Here is a 12785-nt window from a genome sequence, read left to right as displayed (position 1 = left end):
CAGGAAAAAAAATGTGCTCAAAAGAAAATTGGTAAATTCATTTGCAATGAAGGATTTGGGAGCTGCAAATTAACATTGTCTCAAAATGAGTACATACAAAAGGTGTTGAAAAGATTTAATATGCACAATGCAAAACCAGTTAGTACACCTTTAGCTAGCCATATCAAACTTAGTAAGGAAATGTGACCAAAGACCTAAGAAGACATGGATTATATGTCTAAAGTTCCATATGCATCAGCAGTTGGAAGCTTAATGTATGCAATGGTCTGCACAAGAACTGATATTGCACATGCAGTGGGATTTGTAAACAGGTACATGAACAATCCAGGAAAGGAACATTGGATGGCAGTGAAATGGATTCTCAGATATTTGAAAGGTACCACAAATCAAGCATTATGCTTTGGTGGTTCAAACATTTCTCTACAGGGATATGTTGATGCAGACATGGCAGGTGAAAGAGATAATAGGAGGAGCACTACAAGATATGTATTTACTGTAGGTGGAATAACTGTCAGTTGGGTTTCAAAAATCCAAAGTATTGTTGCACTTTCAACAACAGAAGCAGAGTATGTTGTTGTTACAAAGGCTAGTAAAGAAATGATTTGGTTACAAAGGTTTATGGGTGAATTGGGTAAGGAGCATGACATGGGCACGTTATACAGTGATAGCTAAAGTGCCATTCATCTTGCAAAGAACTCAGCATTTCATTCTAGGACTAAACACATACAGCTCAAGTACCATTTCATATGATCAGTGTTGGAAGATGGAGAGTTGAAGTTGGAAAAGATACACACTAGCCAGAATCCTGCAGATATGCTAACAAAAGTTGTAACCAAGGAGAAACTGAGAATATGCTCAGTTTAAATTGGTCTTCAAGGATGACGATGAAGATGAGAAACAACCAGGTCCACAGAGGAGTCATTTTCCAACAAAGGAAGCAGCGATGGAGTTGCTACAATCATTCTCCAAGTGGGAGGTTGTTGGGTGTGGAGCATGATTGTTTAGAGGTCTTTGTTTCAGCCAGATGTATACCCGAGGAAGTTTGTACACCGCTCCACGCAAGGGGGTGCAGGGGGACTTTTCCCCCTCGCGGGGGTTCACAGGGGCCGATCCCCCCCGGCTGGGGGGTCTAGGGGCTAGCGAGAGTTTTGGGGGTAGCACCCCCGGAGCTAAAAACAAATGTAAAATTGCCTTGGAAAAGTATAGTAATTTCTAGTCAATCTAGGTCATTCATTAGGCAAATGTTTTGAAGGTAGAACTTATGTTTAGTTTAGGGTTTTTTTTCCCTAGAAGGCAACCCCTCTCTTTGTATGAGGACATTGTATTTGAGGCTATGTAATATATGTGTATTCTCTGAGTGAGAAACATAGAGGTGAGACTGTGAGAGAAAACAAAGGATATTACAGCGGATCTGTTGTAGGTCGTGTCTCTTCATTTTGCTGGATAATAGAAAGGAAGGGCTGGCTGTTCGGGGTGGACGTAGCCCAAAATGGGTGAACCACGTATATCTATGTCTATCTGGTTTTATTCATTTTTTGTGTTTATATTTCTGCAATATTCTATGTGTTCCATTGCTCTGTAATATATAATTTTATAACAACAATGGATGGTGAATGAGGCTTAAAGGGTCCAGAGGTTGCAGAGGCGGGGTTGGCGAGAGAGATGGACCAGGCTCTGAGCAAGATGACAAAAGGAATGTTGCATAAAGTATCCATGGGGCAAGGAGTTATATGCTAGGAAGAGGCAAGTGAAGCAAAAGTTTGGGTATGAAAGAGTAAGCCTCGAGGAGTTAGGTTGCCAAATTTAATGCTCATTGAATCCACTTGTGGTGTGAGAAGAATAATAGACACCAAGTTGAGGGTGCCATAATTCCTCGTTGATGCAAGTGGCATAGGTCCTTGTGGGCACCCAGATTTGGGAAATATCATATATTAATTATTAATTATCAATATATTATATTTTTTTTTTAGGAAAGAAATCAACCTCCCTCTCAACTCAAGGGCTAAAATGAGGTTGTTGCTACGAGGCTAGTCCATAGGTATACTCATTTGGGAGTTTGCAAGGCTTGGAGCCAATATACCAATATTCCTTTCGCATACAGCCATTGCAACAAGAATTATTAAGGCATTATAGCTCATCACGTTACCAACTGGGACTTGAACTTCGGTGGGGAAGATAATAGTCATTTTGCCCAACTAACCAAGATAACCCCAATTGATAATTTATATATTTTGAACTTTTGATTTTAAAATTTTCCAAAATAAAACATAGAGTATAATTTTTTCAAGTGGAAAATGCCTTTATATTTCATATAAGGAATATGCATATTCTGGTCCTATTGAGACAAGTCATTTTAAACAAGGCTCGAAGTCATTACATCAAATATCATCATGCCACTTTTGGGAATTGAACCTCGGTGGGTAGGGATACTAATCATTCCTCCCAATTAATTGAGATAAACCCAATTGAAAAGACATAAAATATAATTATAATGTGTGTGTGTGTGTGTGTGTGTGTGTGTGTTAATTTTAAATAATATTCATAACTCATGCAACATTCAATGTTTGATTGACTATGAATAATTTAAAATTAAAAATACTTATTTCACCTTTGTACTTGAAAATTTGCAATTTCCTTGGTGTCGATGGTTGTGAGTTGTCGCACATTGGAAAGAATTGTTCTCTTACTTTGATAAATCTAGGGCAACTAGATTAGATGATTTCATTTACTTTGATAATTGCTTGGAATGTATTTTAAACTTAACTTGATTAGCTTCTTCTTTCACTTATTATTATTATGTTTTTATCATCAAACGACTACCAAACCATAAATAACGATGAGACAAGAGGACACAAGATATTAGCTATCAACCTAGGCCAAAACCTCTCCTTTTGAGAGGAAAAGCTACAAGAACTCCTCTTTCTATAGAACTTCAAATGACGAATTACATGACTTATGACCCTTGACCAAGACCCCTCCAAGACCAAGTCAAACCTCTCCTTGATGAGCTTCTTTCCACAAAGTCAACTTTAGTCAAATTGGCCTTCTAACAACAACTTACTAAAACTTTGACCTCAATTTTAGACTTGTACCTTTTGACTGTGATTCTTGACCCTTTTGTAGCAACCCAAATTCACACATGTGACATAAATATGTTAAAGATGATCTCTTTTCTCCTTCGCTTGGGCAGCAGTTCCTTCTTCTATACCCAAAACTTGACATTATATAGGGACTGTAATTTGGCCTTATTGCAGTTGTATGGATGCCCTAATTTATTGTTCGCACATGTGAAAACCTTCAGCCCAAAGACAGTCAAAACTCATATGCTTTCTTCTTTGAATCTTCTTCTCCTTCGTTGGATTTATGCCTTCTCTTTATCGAACTTGTGAATGTTTGTTGGATGCTCTTGAAAGTGGTCGACTAGCCTCTTATATATAGGCCTCTTGTTTTAGCTTGAAGGTCGACTTGTAACTGTATCTAGGATAACTTGACACTTAGAAAGGTTGACTTGTCTTGGAGCGTTATGACAAGATCTTGGAGGGTCTTTGACTCTATTTTGACAAAAATAAAATTTTCTTTACAATATGTAACATACACAAAAGGGTCCTCCATACATGACAATGACTAAATTGACTTGTAGACTCAATGACAAGTTGTAGAAGCAATCAATGGGTGCTTGACCTAAAAAAAAAATTCCTAGAGCATCAAACCCATGTCCTAAGAATGAAAAAATACATTTATTTTTCTCTTTACAACAAATACGTAAAATCATTATTACATCTCATTATGAAGATCAAACCTAGTTACATATTCCAACAACATAGACAATATTCTTGATGTCCTTGCCCATGTACTTTATGCTGCCATTTCCCTCAACCTTGTACATATTCATCATGTCATTGTGTTATTATAATGGGTGAATAGGGTTTGGATTTAGAAGTTGCAAACACACCAACATTAAATTTGACCCAAATGAAGTTGCCAAAATACAAAAAAACTCAAATCGAGCAATGAATTGGGTGATTTGCACATGATGGGTTTGTGGTTGTTGGATTTTCTTCAAAAACCCCAAGTGATATGTAGTCAAGTTGGGTGATTTCTAGCATGTGGGATGCATTTCTCATACTTTTAGAATCATATCCTTGGCAGATCCTACATAGATCAGATGGATTTGTATCTAAATTTGGTTCACATTTGTGGATTTGTGTTTCATTCACTTGACCCATGTGGATATGGTAACATAGATTTCAACACTATATGAAGCAAAATAATGGAACTTTGGTCTTATACATCTTGGGGATTGTATGATTCTAGCATTATAAACTCTTATGTATGATTTCTTTGTGATGATTGGGATACAAGAGCCATGTAGCACTTGGTTGGATTAGCCCTTAGAGATTCTAGCTTCTAGAGGTAATGGAAATAGATATGGATCCACCATGTTTTCGAAAAGTCTAGATTTGGATATACTGGGGAAATGACATGTACAAAAAATACAATATATATATATATATAGATTTATTTTTTTTAAAAACATATTCAAAGTTAAAAATCAAAACGATCATGAATCACAATATTAGAACTGAAATTATTATATAATTCATAAATTTGAAGATTGAAATCATGATGCATCATTGTTTATACAAAAATGAGAATTGTGAGTATAAAATTGAGTGTCTCATCAATGATCATTCTAGTGATATGATGATTTAGAATAGGTCGAACTATATGTCCAAAAGTGGGTCTACATGCTCATCATTTGAATATTTCAATTCCTCATCACGATGAACTCGTCTTCTTCCTTAAGATTTGCCTTTAAAATCTAGAAATTCCCATCTAGTTATTTTGGTAAATGAACATTATAGATTGTTTGAACTTGCTATAGTGCATGTATCATATTGTTCTAAGAGGAATTTTCACCTAGAGTTGGATGGGATTTGATCTAATTAAATTATTAATGACACAACCATCCCTTGTACACTATATATTATTATCTATGTATTGTCTCAAAGCATTCATGTTAGCATTATCAAAAATTGAAAATTGAAAATTTCTTATGTTAGACATTTTAACATTATTGTGTGCTATACAACCTATAGGTAATTAATAACTTATACAACTATCTAGGAGCAAATATCCTTTAAAAAGTAAAAATAAACCAAAATGTTATTTGTTTGGGATTTGGCATGTGAGAGCTAGGTGTTATAGGATTTGTTTTAATAGCATGGGATTTTTTTGGGTTTGAAGGATCTGTTTACAGGTTAGAGCCTATGTGGATCTATATTCATATCTTTATTTGAGATGTGGATTTACGCATCCAACATCAAGACCTAGTGGATTTAGTAACACATTATTATCTACAGCACATTTGTCTTTGCCATTGTGGGTCTCTTGTGGATTATTTTGATGATTTGTTGAGATTGTTTAGAGCCTTAATGTTCATTTATTTGTTTTAGATAAGTTTTGCACTTGATTCTAGTATGCTACATTCACCCTTACATGTTTTGTACACAATCGAACTTAGTAGATTTGGTTTCTATTGGTTTAGATTTACATTGGTTTACATGAATTGTGAAAGTTCAAATAACTTATATAGTTTATGGTTGGTTGTTTTTTTTTTTTTTTTTTTTCTGCTTCTATTGCAGTTAATTGGTTCTTGGTTTTGCATTTTTGGTTTGGGTGTGGTTCTTGTTTTGATAAATCCGATTTAAATTTAACTATTGGCTGGTCATAAATGTCAAATTTTTTTATTGCATTTTGAACATTGCATATATTGAAATGGAATGCACAAAATGTGTCTTCAAGTATATAGGCTTGTCAACTAGTTGAATATCTTGAACATTAACTTTTCCTGTTTTAATGTTAGATTGCCTTATGTGTGGTGCAATACTTCATATATTTAACTAGAATAAGGATCATAATATATGTGTGTTACATGGGGATTTGTCGTTAGGAATTGGTGGCTTAAGATTTATTTGTTGGATCCCTAATGCCTCAGGGATTTTGAATGGGTTAGTGTTATACCCTATCACCTTTGAATCACAATGGATTGGTTCGGTGATATCCTTGAACCACCCCTTGTCTAATGGGAATGTCTTGAGGGATGTTCCTTGTCATAAGAATGCCCCCTTTTGATTCTCTTTCAACTTTAAAGAATAATTAGATTTGAGTCAAATGTTAGAAATAGGAAGTGGTGGTTCTTGGAACATTTTGAGTGTCTTTAAAGAGGGAGTTATGTAAAATATCAACTTTGCAGAAAGAGGACGAATTTCATATGTTGCACATGTAGATTTTAGAAATTTAAAGAATGCTTACACACAGTAAGGTAACTTTATAATTTGATTTTAGTGTATATAGAAGTAAACTAGCTCTAGGAAAAACGAGCTTTCTCTTAAAAATAAGGCTACCATATGTCCCAAAAGTGTATAAATATGTAATTGAATGGAGCTGTTAACATGATGTTGCAATTGCAATGTTTCATTATGTACATTGAAGTTGGACGTTGATGAACAAGAGGGATAAACAAAGTTTTGTGTGATTAAACAAGAGTTTTAGATGATGGATTCCACCCATTATTCAGAGGTAAGGCCTTCCCGTAAAGAAGGTTACCATAAGTTCAATTGCAAAAATGTATAAGCATGTAATTACATGGAGCTGTTAACATAATTATGCAATTGCAAGATTTCATCACTGAAATTGCCATTGCACGTTGATGAACAAAAAAGGTAAACAAGGTTTTATGAAATTGAACAAGAGTTCTACACAATGGATTGTACTTTTCATTTAGTGGTAGGACAATTGAACTTGCCACTGCACATGGTGAAATTGCAAATGCATTTTGATGAATAAAATGGGTAAGCAACGTTTTACGCAATTGATAAGAGTTATACACAATGGATTCTACTTGTCATTTAGAGGTAGGGCAATTTTAACTTGCGATTGCACATGGTTGCTTATTCACTTAATCCTAAATTGTATGTGGATAGGTTAAGGGATAGTGTCTCGTATTGATGATTGGGAGGTGGAGGTCTTCACAATGACAATTGCATAAATGTTCACAAGTGGTGAGGGTAGAATACTTTGCTATTGAATCTTTTAATTTGTAGAATTGGTTTAGCGTTATTGGAATTTGACTGGAATTGAGGAGTCATCTTACCATGGGAAATGCCCCAAAAAAGTTCCCTAAGTTGTTGATACTACTTCATACAATTTTGGAGCGTTTCTTACTCACTTTGAGTCTCTTTAGAGCAAGTAAACATTGCACACAACTTGTGAAAATCTTAGAAGCAGTACCCAAGGATTTTCCATTCTTCTTAAGTTCTTCATCAAATAAAGTTTATTTATTGAACATCAATATTTTTCTATATTCAATAGTTGACTCCTTTACAACTTTATTATATCTTTATCCTTAGAGCCTCATTTTTTTCATCTATATCAACTATTTTTTCATGAAACTAGTCCATGTCCTCAAGTCTAGAATTTCTTCAATGAATTTAAATTTTGAATAAAAATTCTTCTTTAACGAGCAAAATTTATATAAATCAATTGCATTAAATGAATGTAAAATAATGGATGGGATGATAATGAAATTGTGGCTAATTTCAATAAACCTTACCATTAATTTTGAATGGGATGCCCTCTTGGTTAGTTATAATCATAATTTCTTCTTTCTTCCATTTATGCACCCTGCTTGATGCAGGGAACTACTTAAAAATATGGATGACATTTTATTTTTTAAATAGATCAATGCGAGTACATTTGACTATACTTGCTGATGTAGTGCTAAATAGTGTCACGATTTTATTATGTTACCTATTGATAAGATATTTTAATGTCTTAGTTCTACGTTCTGACAGTGCAGACTAACAAAGATTGTTTTTCTACTTGTTACAGCTGTAAACAACGATGAGTTGTTGCAGATGGTGAGGTTTGGTGCAGAAATGGTATTTAGCTCCAAAGATAGGACCATAACTGATGAAGATATTGACCGAATTATTGTGAAAGGCGAGGAGGCTACAGCAGAGCTGGATGCAAAGACGAAGAAGTTCACAGAAGATGCAATCAAGTTCAAGATGGATGACAGCATGAGACTTCTCTTTTAGCTTAAGTGGTTTAGAGCTGTGAATAGCAAGCAGGAGGTCTTGGAGTGAAGTCCCGGGCTAGTTGCCTCTGCCTATTTAGGCCTCAGTTGATGTCCTTGCTGGCTTAGCATACAAGAGTCTATGTGGCCCACTTTACTTTTCGTACTGTCCTTGGAACGAGGGGAAGTGTCCTTGGAACGAGGAGAAGTGCATTGGGTTTCTTCGGAATGCATTTTCCAAAGAAAAAAATACTTGAATTATGAGAAACCTTGTAGGAAAGGTTTTCTATGATGGTAAAGTAAATGCATTAAAGTGAGCCATTTGTTTTATGAAGAAATTCTATTTGTATATCAGTTTAATAATTTAACTGAATATATTTGTTGCAAATGCTGCGCTTTATGATTTTGACGATGAAAAGGTGTGAGAGATATTTTTTTTTTTTTGAATTATGCTTTGCTTTTGGGAAGTATGCCACTCAAACGCTGGTACTAATTTGTGCATACTGATTTTTATATGGAATAAAAAGGACGAAAAGTTTGATTTTTCGAGAGTGGTCGCTGATAACTGGATTTTTATGAAGTTATTAATGCTTTTCTGATTGGTTTGCAGCTACTCTGAGTCAGATTATTTCAAACAAGCAATGCGACAGGGCGGGCCAGCAAAACCAAGAGAGCCTCGCATGCCTCAATTGTACGGATGCTTATTTTCCTTATATCTATTGTATATGATAACATGATCGTTGACATTTTTGTTTTAACCTTTAAATTTGTTTTCCAGGCATGATTTTCAATTTTTCAATGTTCAACGTTTAACGGAGCTATAAGAGAAGGAAGTTCGCTATCTAATGGTTGGTTCTGTTTTGAAATACATGGCCATGTTTAATTTGGGGAGCTGGTTGATAGCTATAATGTGTAACATTTTGCTATGGTTTTAATCGTTTATTGTTTGGATTAGATGTTTATTTTTGCAATATTGTTTCCTCTATTGGCATGCATTTTTATTAAACTGTAAATAGAGGTTGTTTGTATTGTTTCATCATTATGGTATTATATTCATTTATGCCTTACAATGGTTATTCTTATTGTTAATGCTACTGAAAACTGCTTCCTGCTGTTATTCCTTGCCTTGGTATTTATAGCAAACACACCAAAAACTGAAATGGAAGGCAAAACTGAGGAGGAAGTTGAGAGATATGCGAATGTTTTCAAAGAACGATACAAGGAGTTAAATGGTAATGTTTTGATTTGAATTAATGCTCGGTTCTTTAGTATCTTTCAAGTGGCTTTTTATCACTGCAAGAGAGTAGATCTCTCTTTTATGGTTTTTTGTTCTGCAATTTCATGGCTTGTTAGTTTGGGATCTGAAGTTGAGATGTGAATTACTTTGAGTAGTTGAATGCTCTGGATTCATTATTTTCTTGTAATTTACGTGGAATGCTAGAAACTGTCGAGCTAATCTTGAAAACCTATTTATACAGAAAAGCATGCCTTGCCTATTTTCAAGAAGTTTGCTGAAATTCAGTACAACTTTTTCTCTGCAGATTATGATAGGATAGTCAAAAACATAGAAAGGGGAGAGGCTCGCATATCTCGCAGGGATGAGATAATGAAAGCATTTGGGAAGAAGTTGGATCGCTATAAAAGTCCTTGGCTGGAACTTAAGATCCACTATGGTCAGAATAAAGGAAAGTTATATAATGAAGAATGTGATCGTTTTATGGTAACCATCTCCCATAAACTTATGTTTATAGTATTTTAGGTTTACTTTTTATTAGTTTCTTGTGATCGTTTTATGGTAACCATCTCTATAAACTTATGTTTATAGCATTTTAGGTTTACTTTTTATTAGTTTCTCGGTAAAACCAGTGATGCTTATTTGGTCTGCAAAAAGGACCGGGATGGGGCTTGCTCAATTTAATTTTTACTATTAATCAATAGTAATTATGTTTTTACTTCCTCTTTTTAAAAATCTGTAAAGGAAGATTTGCTTTCCATTTAGACTCAAATTTTGCTAGGCAGAAACAGATTGGCTTGAATGAGTTCCTAGTGTTCTTTTTGTTTCGCCTTATTTTAAGGTATTTGTTGTAGAAAATTGGTTTTAATGTTAGGTGTTCTGATTTGACTCCTCTTGAAGTTGTGCATGGTCCATAAACTTGGCTATGGAAATTGGGATGAGTTGAAGGCTGCTTTTCGCATGTCACCCTTTTAGGTTTGATTGGTTTGTCAAAGTCTCGTACTTCAAATGAGCTCGCAAGGCCTTGTGATACTCTAATTCGATTAGTTGAGCGAGAAAATCAGGTGGATGAAAGGGAACGGCAGGCTCGTAAAGAAAAGAAGCTTGCTAAGGTACTCTAGTTTTTATGAGCAATGTCTCAAAATGACTGGTTTATTAGGATTTAATATTTATTCTACATTAAAAACAATGGCGTTTTTTAATAAGTTCTTTCTTTTTTGAATCTGAATGCCATTACCTTTGTTTTTGTAATTTTTTTCATACAGGACTATATGTGATGTTTTATGGGGGAATTGTTTTAAAGTTAAGTTTGGTACAATGCTGCATCTAGCATGTGGAATTAATAATGAATGACTGTTGGACGGCAGGGTATGGCTCCTGCAAAAAGGCCTGTACCCAAATCTCTTGTCATGGACTCTACGCCTAGTACCGGTGGTATGTCAGCTAAGAAGAGGAAACAATCAGGCATGGATGAATTTTTGAACTCTGTAAGTATATTTCAACATACATTTCCATATTGCTTTTTTTAATATTTTTCTGCTGGCTACAAGGTTTGACTGTAATTTTGCTGAGACATATTTTGTTTATTAAAGCAGGGGAAGAAGAAAAGGTGATGCCACAAGTTTTGAGGCGGTCATTGCCTGCGAGTCAATAGCTATTGACAATCCTTCCAGGCTAATTATTGTAATATTATCATGTTAATCATTTTTTCAGCCCACTAAGATGGTGCTTACTGCCAGAGGGGAGTTGCCAGATCAGAATTAGTTTTACCTTGAGTAGGCACGTTAGGCCCTTTTGGACAATGGAAGGCATATGTGGTCTTTTCATAGGGGTATCAAATGTTGGTATCCTCCTGACAAAATTGAGAAGATTACTCTTTTACATAGGTGTCTGGTTATAGGATCAAGTTGGTCGGTGCTCAATGAGATTTGCACTTGATCACGATGATGGTTTGTCGGAATTTTTATTGGTATAAAAGTTTCGATTTTGTTAATACTCGTTTAAAATTTTAGAATTTGAAGAATCTTGTGTTGCGATTATCTTCTTGTGAATTAGTCCTAAAACCATAAAATCGCCGGTTTATTAATGTTGTTGAATGGACACCATTTCTATGGAAGTCACTAATAAAGTCAGAAGCATAAATCTCTAGGACGTTGCCTTTGTTTGAGTGGCCATCATTTTCATGCAAGCCATAACAAAGACACATTTGAAAATATGCAGGGTGTTAGATTTTCTTATTTTAATTCAAGAGTGCCTTTTGCTAATGCCTTTGAAAATATGCAGGGTGTTGAATTTTCTGTTTTACTTGTAGAGTTTCTTTGCTGATATGATATTGATGGCTGTTTGAGATTTTGTAACTTGCAAGTCGCCAGATTAAATTCTGAAAGTGGATGCATCACGGAACACCTATTAGAGAGACGCTGTGGAACGGCTAAACATAATAACCCGCATCGATAGATAAAAGTTATGAAGATAATGGCAGCATAATATGACTGCATGATACTGTATGGTATGGCATTTCACAATTTGTTTTGGAATTGACTGCCCTTTGGCCAAGAGTCCACTCTTTTGAATGTCGTTTTTATGCCGTCAAAATCCAGGACTTGCATTCACCCTAGGTTTTTGTCAATATTAGGAATTGCAGTTTACGCCAGTTAGAGGTTGCCTACATTTCCATGTAAAAATCAAGCAAAAATGGTTTTGGATTGATCCATGCTGATATTTGGCAATAAAAATGTTATTATATTCAACTAATTGCAGCTTATTCGAGAAAATTGAACTCGTGAAAGTATGGTGGGTGATAAATATTGAAGCATAATAGAGGAGGTCGAAGACTTTTTAATATCTATTCAGGGTACAATTTCCATGATAATTCTATAGCGAGTGCTCCATCTCTATACTTGCATTTCTTAATTGATAAAAAGAGAGAAAAGCATACTCGTTTTCTAACTAAGTATTCTTCCACATTGTTTTTTCTAGGTCATACCTCATATTCATTTATGTGGATGGTTTGTTCATTTTTTTTGTTTCTCTTATTTTATTTTCATAATTTTGTGCACTAGACTAGTAATATTAGATTTGATATCTAAGGTAATAAATCACATAATAATATATCTCACAATGTTGTAAGACCTATTGTGATGAACTATTCCGTAATAGTTTACATATCAATCTTCTATATGTTTGCTCACGAGCTCCTCAGTGATATTCTTCCCCTCTAGTGCTATTCAATAGGTAGAAAGAATCCACTGCATTGAATTCCTTTTGGAAATAAACTAAAGCAACAAAACTTCATTGCTAGGCATCCAATGAGCAATAAATACATAGAGGTTTGAAGGATTTATAAATTGTTCAATGTTTATGCTCACCTATAACCATCTGCCTCTAGCAATTGTCTGTAATTTCTCTTTCATAGCGTTTTTTTTTGTTGAAGCAAGAGTCGTACCTTCTTTTTCATTAAATCGGAAAATA

At 34.8% G+C, this 12785-nt stretch overlaps 1 pseudogene; it reads left to right on the top strand.

The window, feature by feature from the left end:
- The first annotated feature begins 7568 nt into the window (after positions 1 to 7568).
- Positions 7569 to 11078, top strand: LOC149200854 (putative chromatin-remodeling complex ATPase chain; annotated as a pseudogene).
- The last annotated feature ends 1707 nt before the right edge of the window (positions 11079 to 12785 follow it).

This window comes from Pinus tabuliformis, chromosome 2_1 (genome assembly GCF_031772625.1).
Source record: "Pinus tabuliformis cultivar Carrire ecotype Pingquan chromosome 2_1, CPIR1, whole genome shotgun sequence".
Taxonomy (NCBI): Eukaryota; Viridiplantae; Streptophyta; class Pinopsida; order Pinales; family Pinaceae; genus Pinus; species Pinus tabuliformis.
The sequence above is the reverse complement of the archived record's forward strand: the minus strand, read 5'-3'. Positions and strand labels throughout refer to the sequence as shown.